At 41.8% G+C, this 15295-nt stretch overlaps 1 long non-coding RNA gene across 1 annotated transcript in view; it reads right to left on the reverse strand.

Moving 5' to 3' along the window:
- LOC142658775 (uncharacterized) overlaps positions 1-12731 on the reverse strand; it is a 322308-nt gene extending 309577 nt beyond the window's left edge. Inside the window, exon 1 of the long non-coding RNA XR_012850179.1 lies at positions 12654-12731. This is a non-coding gene — a long non-coding RNA (uncharacterized LOC142658775). The remainder of the gene's footprint in view (positions 1-12653) is intronic.
- Positions 12732-15295: the final 2564 nt, after the last annotated feature.

A 15295-nucleotide genomic window follows, 5' to 3' on the forward strand; every position in this document is an offset into this window, starting at 1 on the left:
TGTCTGCTGCTAGAGGGGGACGGAGACTGATTCTGCTCTCCCCCAGCAGCACAGATTTGTAGCAGCACCACGGGAGACACATGGAAGCAAAAAATATATATATATTTTTATATGTTAGAAACAGTGTAAATTACTTTAAAACATCAATTAAACGCATTTCTGGATTTTTGGTATGAAAATGATAAATGGGATAACTCCTTTAAAGCACCCAAAGCACAAGGAATCCTCATGGCTATATGAGACTCATAAACCAGACCTAATGAGTGGCCACAATTTGTATTTCTTGCAGCAGAAAAGCAGTGAAAGGGTTTGGCAGGTCATACTCAATTATTACCAGTAAAAGCTCATTTTTCGGATTGATTTAAGGGTCATATTCCCTGCTAAAGAATCCGTAACTGTCTGCTGACTCAGAGTCCTAAGGGAGAGGTTTTTTCCTTGTGTCTCCTAATTCATATGCCTGTTACCAGCCTGTCTGCACTGTTGTAGATAAACACTGAACTTCTGCTGGACCTGCTCCCAAGCCACTCTAATCATAGAAGCAAAAGGATTAGGGAATATTTCTCTCTCAAAAGTTTAAAATACCTTCTAAATTGTCTTGTCTGTGATAACTTCCCCCTGGAGCTGCCTCTGAGAGCCTGAACACCAAAACTCGACTTTATGGTTCCATTTCAAAGACTGCTCGAAGACAGAATTGTCTTTATGCTGAGGAGCAGTATTTCTGTGTTATAAAGTAAGCAGGATTTTTATATCAAGATGAATAATAACCTTTTTCTTTACACCTGCGTAATGCTGGCACGATAGTACACCCATAAGGCCTACACCACATAAAGAATATATACACAGTTTAATTCGCTTTACCCTCCGAAATAGAAGAGAAGCTGAAAGCCTGGACTGAAAAAGTGCAACATATCAGTTTTCCGGGAGCTAGAAAAGCTACTCCAGTAATAATAAGTTTAAGTGGTAGTAGTTTAAATCATATAGAGTTACTTATTAACAAAAAAAGTAACTTGTCACTTTATTCATATTTCTTCTTCTTCTTTCTTTGACATACTTTATTACTGAAAATAGGCAGGAAAGCAGGAAGAAGTATTACATGGCCCGACGTGGGCCGTGTAAACGAGCGACGATCAACGAGTCAGCACGTTGATCGGCACTCATTTGCTCCTTTCACAAGAAGTTATGTATGAGGACGAGCGATCGTTACTACGATCGCTTGTCCCCATACATTTCTATCATGTTGGCATCACGTCTCCCTGTTTACAAGTAATATCTTCGGCTGCAGAAAGGATAGGATCAGAAGATGAATCAGCGTTTGCTCGTTCATCGGCTGATCGTTGCCCTGTTTCATAGGGCAATGATTGGGAACGACACATATAAATACAAGTATACAGTGGATATAAAAAGTCTACACACCCCTGTTAAAATGCTAGTTTTTGGCATGTTACAAAATCAGTACAAAATGAATCTTTTCAGAACTTTTTACACCTTTAGGCCGGATTTACACGAGCGTGTGCGTTTTGCGCGCGCAAAAGGTACTTAACAGCTTCATGTGTCATCATATGGTGCGCGGCTGCGTGATTTTCGCGCAGCCGCCATCATTATGACACTCTGTTTGTATGTTTGTAAACAGAAAAGCACGTGGTGCTTTTCTGTTTTCATTCATACTTTTTACTGCTGTTGCGGGAATCACGCGCGTCACACGGAAGTCCTTCCGTGTGCTGCGCGTGATTTTCACGCACCCATTGACTTCAATGGGTGTGTGATTCGCGAACAACGCACAAATATAGGACAGGTCGTGAGTTTTTTACGCAGCGGACTCACGCTGCGTGAAACTCACGGAAAGTCTGCACGGCCCCATAGACTAACATAGGCCCGTGCAAGGCACGTGAAAATCACGCGCGTTGCACAGACGTATTACACGTTAGTCTAAAGAAGCCCTTAATGTGAGCCATAATCTGTACAATTCCATTGAAAAACAAAATGAAATCATTTAGAGGGGAAAAATAAAATACAAAAATAACGTGGTTGCATAAGTGTGAACACCCTCTTATAATTGGGGATGTGGGTGTGTTCAGAATAAGCTAATTACATTCAAACTCATGTTAAATAGTAGTCAGTACACAGCTGCTATTATTTAAAGTGATTGTGAGTAACTCCATATAAAGTTCAGCTGTTCTATTAGGATTTTCCTGACATTTTCTTTGTTGCATGTGACAGCAATAGCCATGGTCTGTAAAGAGCTTACAACACATCAAAGGGATCTCATTATTGAAAGGCATCAGTCAGTAAAAGGGTACCAAAGAATTTCCAAGGCATTAAATATACCATGGAACACAGTGAGGACGGTCATCAAGAAGTGGATTACATTTGGCACAACAGTGACATTACCAAGTACTGGACGTCCCTCAAAACTTGATGAAAAGACGAGACGAAAATTGGTCTGGGAGGCTACCAAGAGGCCTACAGCAACATTAAAGGAGCTGCAGGACTTTCTGGCAGGTACTGGGCTGCATGTGACAACAATCTCCCGTATTATTCATATGTCTGGTCTGTGGGGTAGGGTGGCAAGATGGAAGCTTTTTCCAACAAAGAAAACCATCCAAGCCCAGTTAAGTTTTGCAAAGACCTACATCAAGTCTGCCAAAAGCATGTGGGAAAACGTGTTATGGTCTGAGGAGACCAAGGTTGAACTTTTTGGCCATAATTCCAAAAGATATGTCTGTCGCAAAGCCAACACTGCACCATACTCACAGTGAAGCATGGTGGAGGCAGCATTATGGAGCATGGTGTAGGCAGCATTAAGGAGCATGGTGGAGGCAGCATTATGCTTTGGGGCTGTTTTTCTGCAGCTGGAACTTTAGTCAAGGTGGAGGGAATTATGAACAATTCCAAATATTAGTCAATATTGGCACAAAACCTGCAGGCCTCTGCTAAAAGCTGAAGATGAAGATAAATTTCACCTTTCAGCACGACAACGACCCAAATTATACGTCCAGTCCAAATCAACAAAAAAAATTGGTTCACCAGAAGATGATCAGAATTTTGGAATGGACCAGCCAGAGCCCATACCTGAATCCCATTGAAAATCTGTGGGTTGACCTGAAGAGGGCTGTACACAGGAGATGCCCTCGCAATCTGACAGATTTGGAGCACTTTTGCAAGGAAAAGTGGGCAACAATTGCCAAGTCAAGATGTGCCATGCTGATAGATTTCTACCCAAAAAGACTGAATGCTGTCATAAAGTCAAAGGGTAATTCAACAAAGTATTATTTTAAGGGTGTGCATATTTATGCAACCACATTATTTTTCTTTTTCCACCCTAAAAGATTTCAGTTTGTTTTTCAATGGAATTGGTCAGATTATAGGTGATATTAAAGGTTGAAAAAGTTCTAAAATTATTCATCTTGTACTGACTTTCTAACATGACAAAAACCTGGCATTTTAACAGGGGTGTGTAGACTTTTTATATACACTGTATGCGACACGTATAAATACAAGTTTACTCTCCATGGGCCACAGATCAGCCATAAAGATGGACTCTGTGATATGCATACACTTTCTTTCAGTATTCTCTGCTCCAGGCTTATATCAAACAGAATATAATCATTGAGTTACACATATCTCTTTAAGAGTCGTAAAATATTGTATTTCCTGGTTTGTGTCAAATAAGTTATGAGCCTTAAGTATAAGCGGTTATAATTCATGCATGCAAACTTTATAACAAGTTTATTATATTACAACTGGCAGAACTAGTAAATCAGGGAAGAGTTTGGTGCCACTAATAGTCAGTGTGATATATAGACACCCATGTGTGTAACATTTCCCAATAAATAACTTTGATGAAATTGTCCTCAAAAGCATTGTGTAGGAAAGAACTGAAAAAGTACAATGTACAATCAGATAAATGTGGTAAGATCTAATTACATAGTACTGAATCTGGTTTCTTGTTTATGTATTTTATGTATGTTAATCTCGCCATTGTAATAATGTATAGAAAGGTGTGAATTGCCATGTAACATTTTTTAAAGGGGCTGCATGAGATTAGAAAAAAAATGCCTACTCCTCCAGAAACAACACCATTCTTGTCCACAGCTAGACTATTGTAACTTGGAACTATTCAAATAAATGCAATTCCAGACACAGCCATGGACAAGAGTGGGGCTGTTTTCTAGTTTAATGGTGTAGTCAAGTGGAGAGCATTGCAGTCATTTATAGTTGAACTAAAAATGTGGCCCCCAAAACATTGGGAAGATTGTATTTCCTACTAAAAGAGTTAACGTAAACAAAAATTTGTTTAGCTTTCTTCCATGATACCTAAATGAGCCTCAAAGTTTGAAAAGTGGTTGTATGTTCGAGAGACTCATAAAAAAAGGTGCAAGGTTAGTTACAGTTATGAGAACTAGGACCCTGAACTTTTTTTTTTTTCCATCGACATAGCAGTAAAAAGACTTTTTTCGGGACATGTATTTTTTAATAGCACCATTTTGGGGTACATTTAATTTATTGATGAACTTTTATTAACTTTTTTGGAGGTAATGAAAACCCCCCAGAAATGACGCTATTCGTTTTTGCGTCTTAAAATTTACGCCGTTTACCGTGTGGTATAAGTAACATAACTGGGACCCTATGTGATCATCACATGACCAGGACAGAAAGTAAACAATGAAGGTTCTTATTAATTGAATGAAAGCAGATATCTTAGAAAACTCTGAGGAATTGATACAGGAAGCATGTTCGAAAATGTATCATCATACAGTACAATGAATAAATGTATCCACTATAACTAATACCCTTTGTGCTGGGTTTTTTAGGATTTAAAAAAAAAAAAAGATTGTATGATCCTAAAATATAAAAATAATAGATGCCCTGCCTCATCACATGCAATTGGTATGGTCTTATGGTTCCTAAGAAAGAGTAGTGAGGGCCCTAAGAGACCGGTGGTAGAGGAATAGCCTGGGAAGCTAAATGTATCAGACATTTTATGATTTTCATATTGTAGGTTCATACAAACCCTTTGTAAAATTCTAGAAAAAAACACTTTAAATTGGCCAATAAGAACTACTGGAGGTCATTTTTCAGGATTCGTAGCTGATATTGCCTTAGTGCGAGGATCATTTCTAGAGATTGCTGTTGTTTTAAGCCCCGACAGGATGTGATGTTTGACAATTATCCCAAATTGTCCGACAATACAGTCGTGTTCTTGGTCATCTTAACACTTGATTGTTGTGTTACTGACCAGTTGAACATCTCTAATACCAATTGTTGCACAATTTACTTTGCAATATGTTATATTTAAGGCTGTTGACAGACAGAATAAACCAAGTTTCAAATTCCCAGGAACCCTAATTCAGTGGAGTAGCTGGTAAATGAAGTACTTGATGAGTCCAATCTTTATGTCTGAGCAGTCACCTAAGTCCATTTGTTTGGCCTGATTGCTCGTGGGTCGAGTCTTTGTTGATTTCATGACACATAGAAAAGGGCAAATTACAATCACTTTGTTCTCTTTTGACTTATCAAAAATAGAGGAAACAAGATCATAAGTGAAACCGTGCAGGAAACCAATTCTGTAAATCTACCGGTAAGTTATTTTTACTTATACGAGATGTCCTGATTGAGTTAATTGAGTTTCAGCTAAATGATTGATACTAACATTAAAAGAGGCAAAATTAATGGTTCATGATTCTCTCCATTATATAAAGACGGGTTACATGGAAAACAAGTGCTCCTTTTAAAACGGTCTGTAACGAAAGTCATTTGTGTTTATTTCAATCTAGATTCAGGTCTAATAAATACAACTATAAAACATGTATTTAATACAAAGTGCAGTTCTGAAGATGGGAATGAAGATCACATCCATGTAATCTCAGATCAGAAAACAGTCTAGAAAATTTCAGGCTTAAAAGGTTTTTCGCAAAATCAGAAATGAACACCTATTCTGTGGATCATCTTCAGATTGCTGCGGACCCCACCACTGGGACCACCACCGTTCGTGAAAACAGGGGACCCGAGCCCCAGATCCTCCTCACTGCACCCCCACAGTGAGGTGGAGCTTCAATAGTGACGGTTAAGCATGCGCCCACCGTTTCATGCACTATGACAATGAGAGAAACAGCCGAGCGCTGTACTTGGCTGTTTCCGTCATTCCCACAGAAATTTAATGGAGTGGCAGCGTGCATACTCGGCCACCGCTCCATTCATTGTCCCCCTCACTGCGGTTGAGCAGCGAGGAGGAACGTGAGGTTCAGGACCCCCGTTCTCATGATCAGTGGGGCTCCTAATAGTGGAGCCCCTAGCGATCAGAAAATTTCACGTATCCTGTGGATAGGTGATAATGTATGATTTTGGGAAAACCCCTTTAAGGCAGAGCTGTAGTTAGGCTTTCCTTCACCCAGGGCAAAGTTTTAGTTTGTTTCCCTAGCTCTGTATCTAAATACATTGACTAAGGCAGAATAATTTGTTGGAGCTCTCTCTTGCACAAAGCACCCGGGACACATGCCCTGCAGCCCCCACTCCAGCTCCTCCCCTGCTTAAGGCCTTATCATGCACACAGCAGAGCTATGTCCAGAATAAGAGTTCCTGCAGCTACGTAATACAGAATCACAGGGAGCAATGCTTCTACAGAAGAATAAATTAATAAAAAGGTGTATCAGTGTGTTTTGTGTAACTTTGTAAACACTTTTTATTAAAAATGCTTTTTAATACGTATTCTCTAAACAGAGCAGCTGTATCATGTGCTATTTACTGAATCAGTCAGTCCCGTGGGACTGACGGCTTCACTGACAGCCGGGCAGGATCCACCTGCAAACTATCACATCTAAGTTATAAACTTAGATGTAATAGATTACAGGTGGATCCTGTGTGTCAGAGATACGCAGAACCCGCCGACACTGAACCCGTCAGGTCCGCGGGACTGACGGATTCAGTGAATAGCGCTAGATACATCTGCTCTATATAGTGCATATCTATAGATGATGTATATGTATCTAAAAAGTTAATTATTTTTAATAAAAAGGATTTACAAAGTTACACAAAACACACTGATACACCTTTCAAAGATTTACATAGCCTTTAAGGTCCTATTGCGCGGCCCAATATGGGACATGAAAACGAGCGCCGATCAACGAGACAGCTCATTGATCGGCGCTCGTTTTCTCATTTCACAAGGATGGGGATCTTTTGTCCCCATACATTTCCATCATGTCATGAGCACATTTCCCTGACAACAATAATATTTGATGCTGCAAAAACGAGCAGAGCTGACGATGAATGAGCGTTTACACAGGGCAATGATCGGGAACAAGCAGTCATATGAACGTACATTTCCCAATCATTGGCCCATGTGAAAGGACCTTAAGACCTGCCCCTTGACTTTATCTTCCTGTTTTACACCCACATTAATACTGCAAAGGGGGCATAGCTAAATTGGTTTGACATATAGGACAGAGCAGGGTAAAGGAACATAAGATTATCATAGTAATTAATTTCTTTAATATCATCTTCAATGTCTTCAATCATCTCCTTGAATTGATTTTCATTGTAAAGGTAAAATTCGAACATTTGTACCAACACATCCTGCTGTTATTATCATGACACAAAGAAGATAGCAAGCATTAACTTAATGTTCCTACAAGCAAAATTACTTTATGTTCCCTGTACAAAACACTGGTTGAGAAAATTGGTTAAAAACTTATGTCTGTCTTAATAAGAAATGTTGGAAATGTTATTGCTTCAAATCAAGATTTATGCCTTTAGTGGAATGTCTTTGCCTTTAATAAGTTTAATGTTCAGCTGTATAGACTTTGTAAGAAGTAAATGAAGTGAAAAATCATAATGACTTTAGTATAAATTAGAAGGCATTAAAATTAATGTGCTTTGTTGATATAATCAGTGAGTAATTAAGGAAAGTTCTATGTCTGGTGGTGCAGCTCAGTAGCCCTTTTCTATCTGAGATGGAGATACACAGCTAATACATTTTACTTGTGCTTTTATGTGGAATTGACTTTTGTGGCCATGGAGGACATTAACCATTTTTCTCCGAAAAAAACAATACTTGCACAAATTAAAACTCCGGTATCATTTACTGACACTTAATTTGTCACCTTACCATTTTTGCAATTTCATCTTGTTCCAAAGCAGTGTTTATTTTACTAAATCATGTCTAAGGCCTCATGCACACAACCGTGCAGTATTTACGGTCAGGAAATACTGCACGGACGGGCCACAGAGTGTCACCTGCATTTGCGGACCGTGCTCACATTAATAAGTATAGGAGCACAGTCTATAAATGCAAAAAAATAAGACGTCATTTTAACGGCCCGGACACACACATACGTAAATATATGGGAAGGTATCCATGGCCGATAGAAATGAATTGGACAGTACTTTATCCGCAATTACGGATCCGCTCTCAGGCCTCCAGACAAAATCTGTTACAGGGCCCCTACCAACTAGACAGGGATAATGCACAAAGTCATGTCAAGAAACTGGAATAACAAACACAGTGATGTGTTATTGCACAAACTAGGAGAATAATACACACACTGATGTCACAGTCAGGGCCGGCGTCAGCAACCACCGAATCCGGGCAAGTGGCGGGGCCCACTAAGTTTGGGGGGGCCCACACGGCCGCCGGGTGCTGACGCTGCTGTCATGGCTCCTCCAGAGGAATCCAGAGTCGAATCCCTGGCCAGAGTGTTGTCGGCGCTCTTGCCGGGGATTCTGCTTCCAGAGGGAGCCCCTGTCTAGGAGGCGGCGTAACTACCACTGTAGCAGCCTGCTAGCAGCTCTCTGCCTGGGACTTTGCCTCTGGGGTTGCCCCTGACATCACTGTCCATTTATGGGCGGAGATGCCAGGTGAAGAGAAGGCGTCCCAGGCAGGGCGCTAGAAGGGGCTCTGCTCCAGGACTCCGGCTCTGGGTAAGCCCCTGACATCACTGTCCATATATGGACAGTGATGTCAGGAGCTCCTCCTGAAGCAGAATCCCCGGTCAGAGTATCGACAATGCTCTGGCTGGGAATTCCACTCCTAGAGGGAGCCCCGAAGGCGCTACCTACAAGGAGGGCGGCCGTGTGGCCCTACCTGGGAGGGGGGCGGCCGTGTGGCCCTACCTGGGAGGGGGGCAGCCGTGTGGCCCTACCTGGGAGGGGGGCTATGTCGCACTACCTGCAGCGGGCACTAAATTTATGGGGGTACAAACTGGGGGCCTAACTTCTATATGGGGGAATATACAGGGCCTAACTTCTATATGAGGCACAAAGTGACGTTTTCTGCCACTTTACTGCCATTGTAACTTCCCCCGCAAAGGAGCCCACTAAGTCTGTGTCGCCCAAGGGCCCACATAAACCTGGAGACGGCCCTGGTCATAGTGCATGTTTATTAAACACTGAAGGCATAAGAGAAGGTAAATTACACACAGCGATGTGACAGTATGGGAATGATGTGCACAGAACGTGATGTGTCAACAGAACAGTAATAATAAATATAGTGATGTCACAGGTGATGGCTGAGGATCATAGTGATGTCACAGAACAGGGCCGATGTCATAGAATATGCACAGCACAGGGATAATAGATACAGCATCATAATACATTGATTATGCACAGTTGAATTTCCCAGTACAGGGATAATTATTGCAGTGATGTCACAGTACAGGGATAATAAGTAAAATGATAAAACTGGAACATAAAGCATAGTTTTATCACGGTACAGGAATAATAAACAATGATATCATAGTACAAGAATAATAAGCAATGATGTCATAGTAGAGGGAATGTACTGCTAAACTATTATTCCTTTATGTGGCATAGTGGTCATTGGGCCCCCTCACGCTTTAAGGCCAAGAAACAACTACAACATCTGCACCCCTTCTAGTTACACCGCTGGATACATGCATTACGGTTGTTGCTTTATATCTCCTAAAAACATCTAGAGATATTTACAGACATAATTGTGAATGATTCTACCAGCATTTATATATGTAGTATATTCACTGTCATACTTTCAGTTTAGTACTTATTTAAAGCTTTAATTTACAGTTCCGTTAGCAGCGTTTTTTTTTCCGTCAAAAAAAAGGACACCTCGGCGGATCCCATGATGGTAAGTCAATGGGCTTTGTCCGGCGCCACGGGTGTCCGTTGGGGGACAGAGCCATCGGAGTTGTGGCCTACATTTTAAACAGAAGCCACAATGCAGATGTGAACATAGCCTTAAGAGAAGACTGATTTTTAGATCAATATGTTCTCCGATTTGTGTCTGACAGGCAGACCAGGCTACACTTCTCCTCTGGATAATGGTAATTTATTTTAATTGCTTCCTTACAAATGTTTTACCCTGAATACTTTATTTTTTTTATTTTTTATCACTGCTGATGCTTTTTTAGCTTAATAATGTAATCTTCTGAAGTAGTTAGACTGATTGAGTTTATTTGGGGTCATAGATGTCTATTTATAAAAGGCTAGAAGGGGACTATCACTTTTTGTACTTATATTCACTTCTGTAGGAATCATTTTAATAAAGTGGTATAATAATTTTGATAGTTTTTCATCCATATACTGACAGACAAGGGGGTATGCACCATATAAGCAACCCATGCCATTGCTGTAGAGCCCCTCGAGATAGGGTCAGAGCCATAGTTGGCTTCATCAATTATTTTATTGGGTGGTGAGAACCTGTATAGAGATAAGATTCTGTTTCGAACATCATATTATAGGCCGACATGTACACGGTCATTCACGTGAGGCCAATGTTACCAGTCCAAAATAATTCCATACTTTAACCCTCTATGGTAAACACAAAAATAAATATTGCCCATTTAACATTTTGGAATAGATTTTGCAAGAGTTATGAGATCTTTCATAGTACAGAATGCAAATATTGTGCTAGTTGCTATAGCAACGTTGGAGTGATTTACAATTATTTCAGTGCTTTGAATTATATTAAAGACAAAACTGAGCTTCTTCGTGCAGACAATTCTTTGTCTGATTTCCTTGACCTTCTTTTAAGGTTGCCAGGCAGACTCCTGTAATGTGTTATGCCTTTATTTCTACTTTACTTCGAACATAGAATTAATGCAAAGTGCATCTCTATACTTCAAATGTCTGGGAGTCCAATGGGTTTATTAACATTTTGCCATTGACAACATTTTGTTCTCCCTCAGTGTATAACTGTAAAGGTCATATTTACTTTTATATTGTTTTTAAGTTTGACATCATACTTTTAGAGGTCTAAAAAAAAAAGCTGTGTCCTCTAAAAACAGCGGCACCCTTGTCCAAACCCTTGTCACTTTGCAAGTGAATGAATCTTAACTGCAATACCAGAAACAGTCCATGGACAAGAGTGGCGCTGTTTCTGGAGGAAGGTAGCCATGTTTTTATTTTAATCATATACATCTCCTTGTCTCATCACAGACAGTTATGGCAGATCCCAACGATATGCCACAAATGTCTGATAGATGCGGCTTCCACCACTGGATCCCGCACAGTCGAGAACACCAGGGAACGCGGGCCAATCTCCATCTGTTCTCGACAATTCGATGTATTAGTTGAAATAAAAAAATGTATGCATTAGGCCTAGGTCTTCGTACCCTATTCTGAATGACTGTAAGGTATTTGAAATAAAATAAATGGAGATAGTAGTCTGTCTCCTACTGTTAAAGGGGTTTTCCCACTGTAGTAAGCTCCAGGCACCCCCACAATTCTCAGAATGAAGGTGCAGCAACTCTGGTTAAGCGATGCTGCCCATTCACAGAATTTTTCCTGCACAGAAACTCTCCTGACCACCAACTGTGAAGGGACGCCCAATACTTCCTCATTCACTTGAATGGGGCTTTGTTGCAGTTCCCTGCACAGCGGGTGGCTAGGAGCACCACGGAGCAGGGAATAAGCTGAAGTGTTCAGCAGTGTTTCCCATAGGTCGGACCTCCACCGATCATAATGTTATGGCAGATCATATGACAATTTATTGACACATTTCCAAGATTAATATCAGAGTAACAGAGAGTTCTAAGAAAATATGTCCCAGAATGGTTATTTTATGGGAAATGCAAGTATTTACTAAAACAGACATATCAGGAGAGATGAAACGTTTTTTTTTTTTAATAAAACAAGTAGTTGTTTATCCATTCAAGAATGCAGAAGGAGGTTGTGTGTGCGGTATACAGATGAAGAAATCATAATGCAAAGGAGGGGGTTTTCAGTAAAATTTCACCGGCTGAGAAATAAGATAAAAATCTTGTATCTTAAAAATGTATATACGGAGACAGTCTCATCACTCAAAAACTAGGGAGACAATTTCAGAGCATGGTTTCTGATTTAATTATATTGGATAAAGGATATTCACTGATTTTCTGTCTCATTTATTTGACCTGTGACCAGAATTCGAACTTAGGGCAGATTCACACGAGCGTTGCGTTTTTGCGCGCGCAAACAACGCAGCGTTTTGCGAGCGCAAAAACCATTTGACAGCTTCGTGTGTCATGCGTGTCTGATGCGCGGCTGCGTGATTTTCGCGCAGCCGGCATCATAGAGATGAGTCTTGCCGACGCCCGTCACTGTCCAAGGTGCTGAAAGAGCTAAATCTTTCAGCACCCTCGACAGTGAATGCCGAACACAACAGCGAAAAACCTGTAAAAAAAAAAGATAAAGTTCCTACTTACCGAGAACTTCCCGGCCGTTGCCTTGGTGACGCGTCCTTGGTGACGCGTCCTTGGTGACGCGCCTCTCTTGACATCGGGCCCCACCTCCCTGGATGACGCGGCAGTCCAAGTGACCGCTGCAGCCTGTGATTGGCTGCAGCCTGTGCTTGGCCTGTGATTGGCTGGAGCTGTCACTTGAACTGAAGTGTCATCCCGGGAGGTCGGACTGCAGGAAGGAGACAGGAGTAATCGGTAAGTTAGAACTTCGTTTTTTTTTTACAGGTTCATGTATTTTGGGATCGCAAGTCACTGTCCATGGTGCTGAAACAGTTTAACTCTTTCAGCACCATGCACAGTGAATGTCTTCCGACGTCGCGGACCGGAAATTTTTTTGCCGGGTTCGGCCAAAACGAGTTTGGCCGAACCCGGTGAAGTTAGCTTCGGTTGTCGGGGTTCGCTCCTCGCAAAGACACTCCGTTTGGATGCTTGGAAACAGAAAAGCACGTGGTGCTTTTCTGTTTCCATTCATCCTTTTGACAGCTGTTGCGCAAACACGCAGTTCGCACGGAAGAGCTTCCGTGCGACCTGCCTGGTTTTCACGCACCCATTGACTTCAATGGGTGCGTGATGCGTGAAATACGCAGAGTTATTGAACCTGTCGCGTATTTTGCGCAGCGAACAAACGCTGCGCAAAATACACGGACTGTGTGTACTGCCCCATAGACTTCTATAGGGCATTTCGTGCCGCGCGAAAACCACGCGGTCTACACGCTGCCAAATCACGCTCGTGTGAATCCCCCCTTAAATTGAGCCAGATTTATTGACTGCTTTTGATGCTTTTTGAGGCTCATCCAGTAAGGCGACGTTGCTTAGATTAGAAGGGACGTAGCCTAAATCTGCCAGTGTGTGCCAAAACTGCTCATAATTTTGGCACAAAAAACTGGCGTGTACCACTGTGATAAATTTAGTGCCACACCATGTTTGCTTTAGGGCGGATTTACACGAACACGATATATACGTCCGTGCAACGTGCGTGATTTTCACGCGCCTCGCACGGACCTATATTAGTCTATGGGGCCGTGCAGACAGTCCGTGATTTTTACGCAGCGTGAGTGCGCTGCGTAAAACTCACGACATGTCCTATATTTCTGCGTTTCTCGCGCATCACGCACCCATTGAAGTCAGTGGGTGCGTGAAAATCACGCTCACCACACGGAAGCACTTCCATGGGACGCTCGTGATTCGCGCAACAGCAGTAAAACTATGAATGTAAACAGAAAAGCACCACATGCTTTCTGTTTACAAACATTCAAACAGTGTCATAATGATGGCGGCTGCGCGAAAATCACGCAGCCGCGCATCATATGGTGATGACACACGGATCTGTAAAGTGCCTTTTGCGCACGCAAAACACACACGCTCGTGTAAATCCGCCCTTACAGTATCTTGACATCCTTCTACCTTGACCACTTATTTAGCACCATGATAGAAAGATATCCTACTATCTTATGAGAGAAGGTACCTTTTCCTTTTCTAATACTTTGCAATGTTATAGGCATGTAATTAAAAGGGTCATCAGGAAAGTGTATTATGGATTTACAATATACAGACCCATAATTTGCAGGGGCGTAACTAGGATGTGCCAGGCCCTGTGTTGGGCTCCACCTCCGATCAGGTCCCTCTAGATCAGTGTCCTCCCCAAATCAGACAAATACATATCTTAAAACAAAAAAAGGTCTCCATCACGGCACCTCCATCTTCTTTTGTCCACATGGGGCCCACCACGGATTCCCGCAGACTGCCACATTAGGCCCATTCTGTGCCACTGGGCAGAGTGAGGATGTGGTTTGCGACACAGCACACATTGTCAAGCATCAAGACATGGTGTGCTGCATCGCATATAGCATCCTGATGCTGCCCGGCATCAGGCCTTGTATGTGGCACAGACCAGACTGCCTGATGTGGGAACTCAGGAAATACAGGGAGGGCCCCCTGCGATTCCATTTTCCCTCTGGGCCTAATCACACCCCCTGTTATTGTAGAATTTCTTAAAAGTTGAAGAGCTTATACCTGAATCGACAATTATCACCTTTCCACAGGATAGGTGACAATTGTCTGATCGCTTTGACCCCAACCACTGGGATCCCCACCGATAACGAGAACAGGCCCCAAATTCCCAATCTATTTTCACTACACCGCCCTGCAGTGAGGAGGAGCTTAAATGCCGTTGTTCCCATAAACTTTAAAAGGAGCGCCATTCTTGACCACCGCTATATTCAATGTCCTCCTCACTGCGGTTGAGCAGTGATAAAGAACAGTTCTGGTTCGGGACCTTTGTTCTAGTGATCAGTGGTTTACCTGTGGAAAGGTGATAATTGTCAATTCGGAGAATACACCTTTAACCAGAGCTGAATATGTCGTATGATGTTTTGTCGACAGACATAATTTATTATGGAGACCGGTGTGGATGTCAGTATAGAATATTAGGCCAGTCTATATTGCATGGCAATTAAGAAATCAGGAACTGCTACTCTGGATGTGGAGGTAACTTTTTCAATATGTGTGGAGAGATCTTCCATGGTCGTAACAAGGACAGACATATTGTACCCCTGTTTAAAGGGGTTTTCCAGTCCCAAAAAAAATTGATGAAGGATAGGCCATTG

Source organism: Rhinoderma darwinii, chromosome 8 (genome assembly GCF_050947455.1).
Source record: "Rhinoderma darwinii isolate aRhiDar2 chromosome 8, aRhiDar2.hap1, whole genome shotgun sequence".
In the NCBI taxonomy this organism is placed as follows: Eukaryota; Metazoa; Chordata; class Amphibia; order Anura; family Rhinodermatidae; genus Rhinoderma; species Rhinoderma darwinii.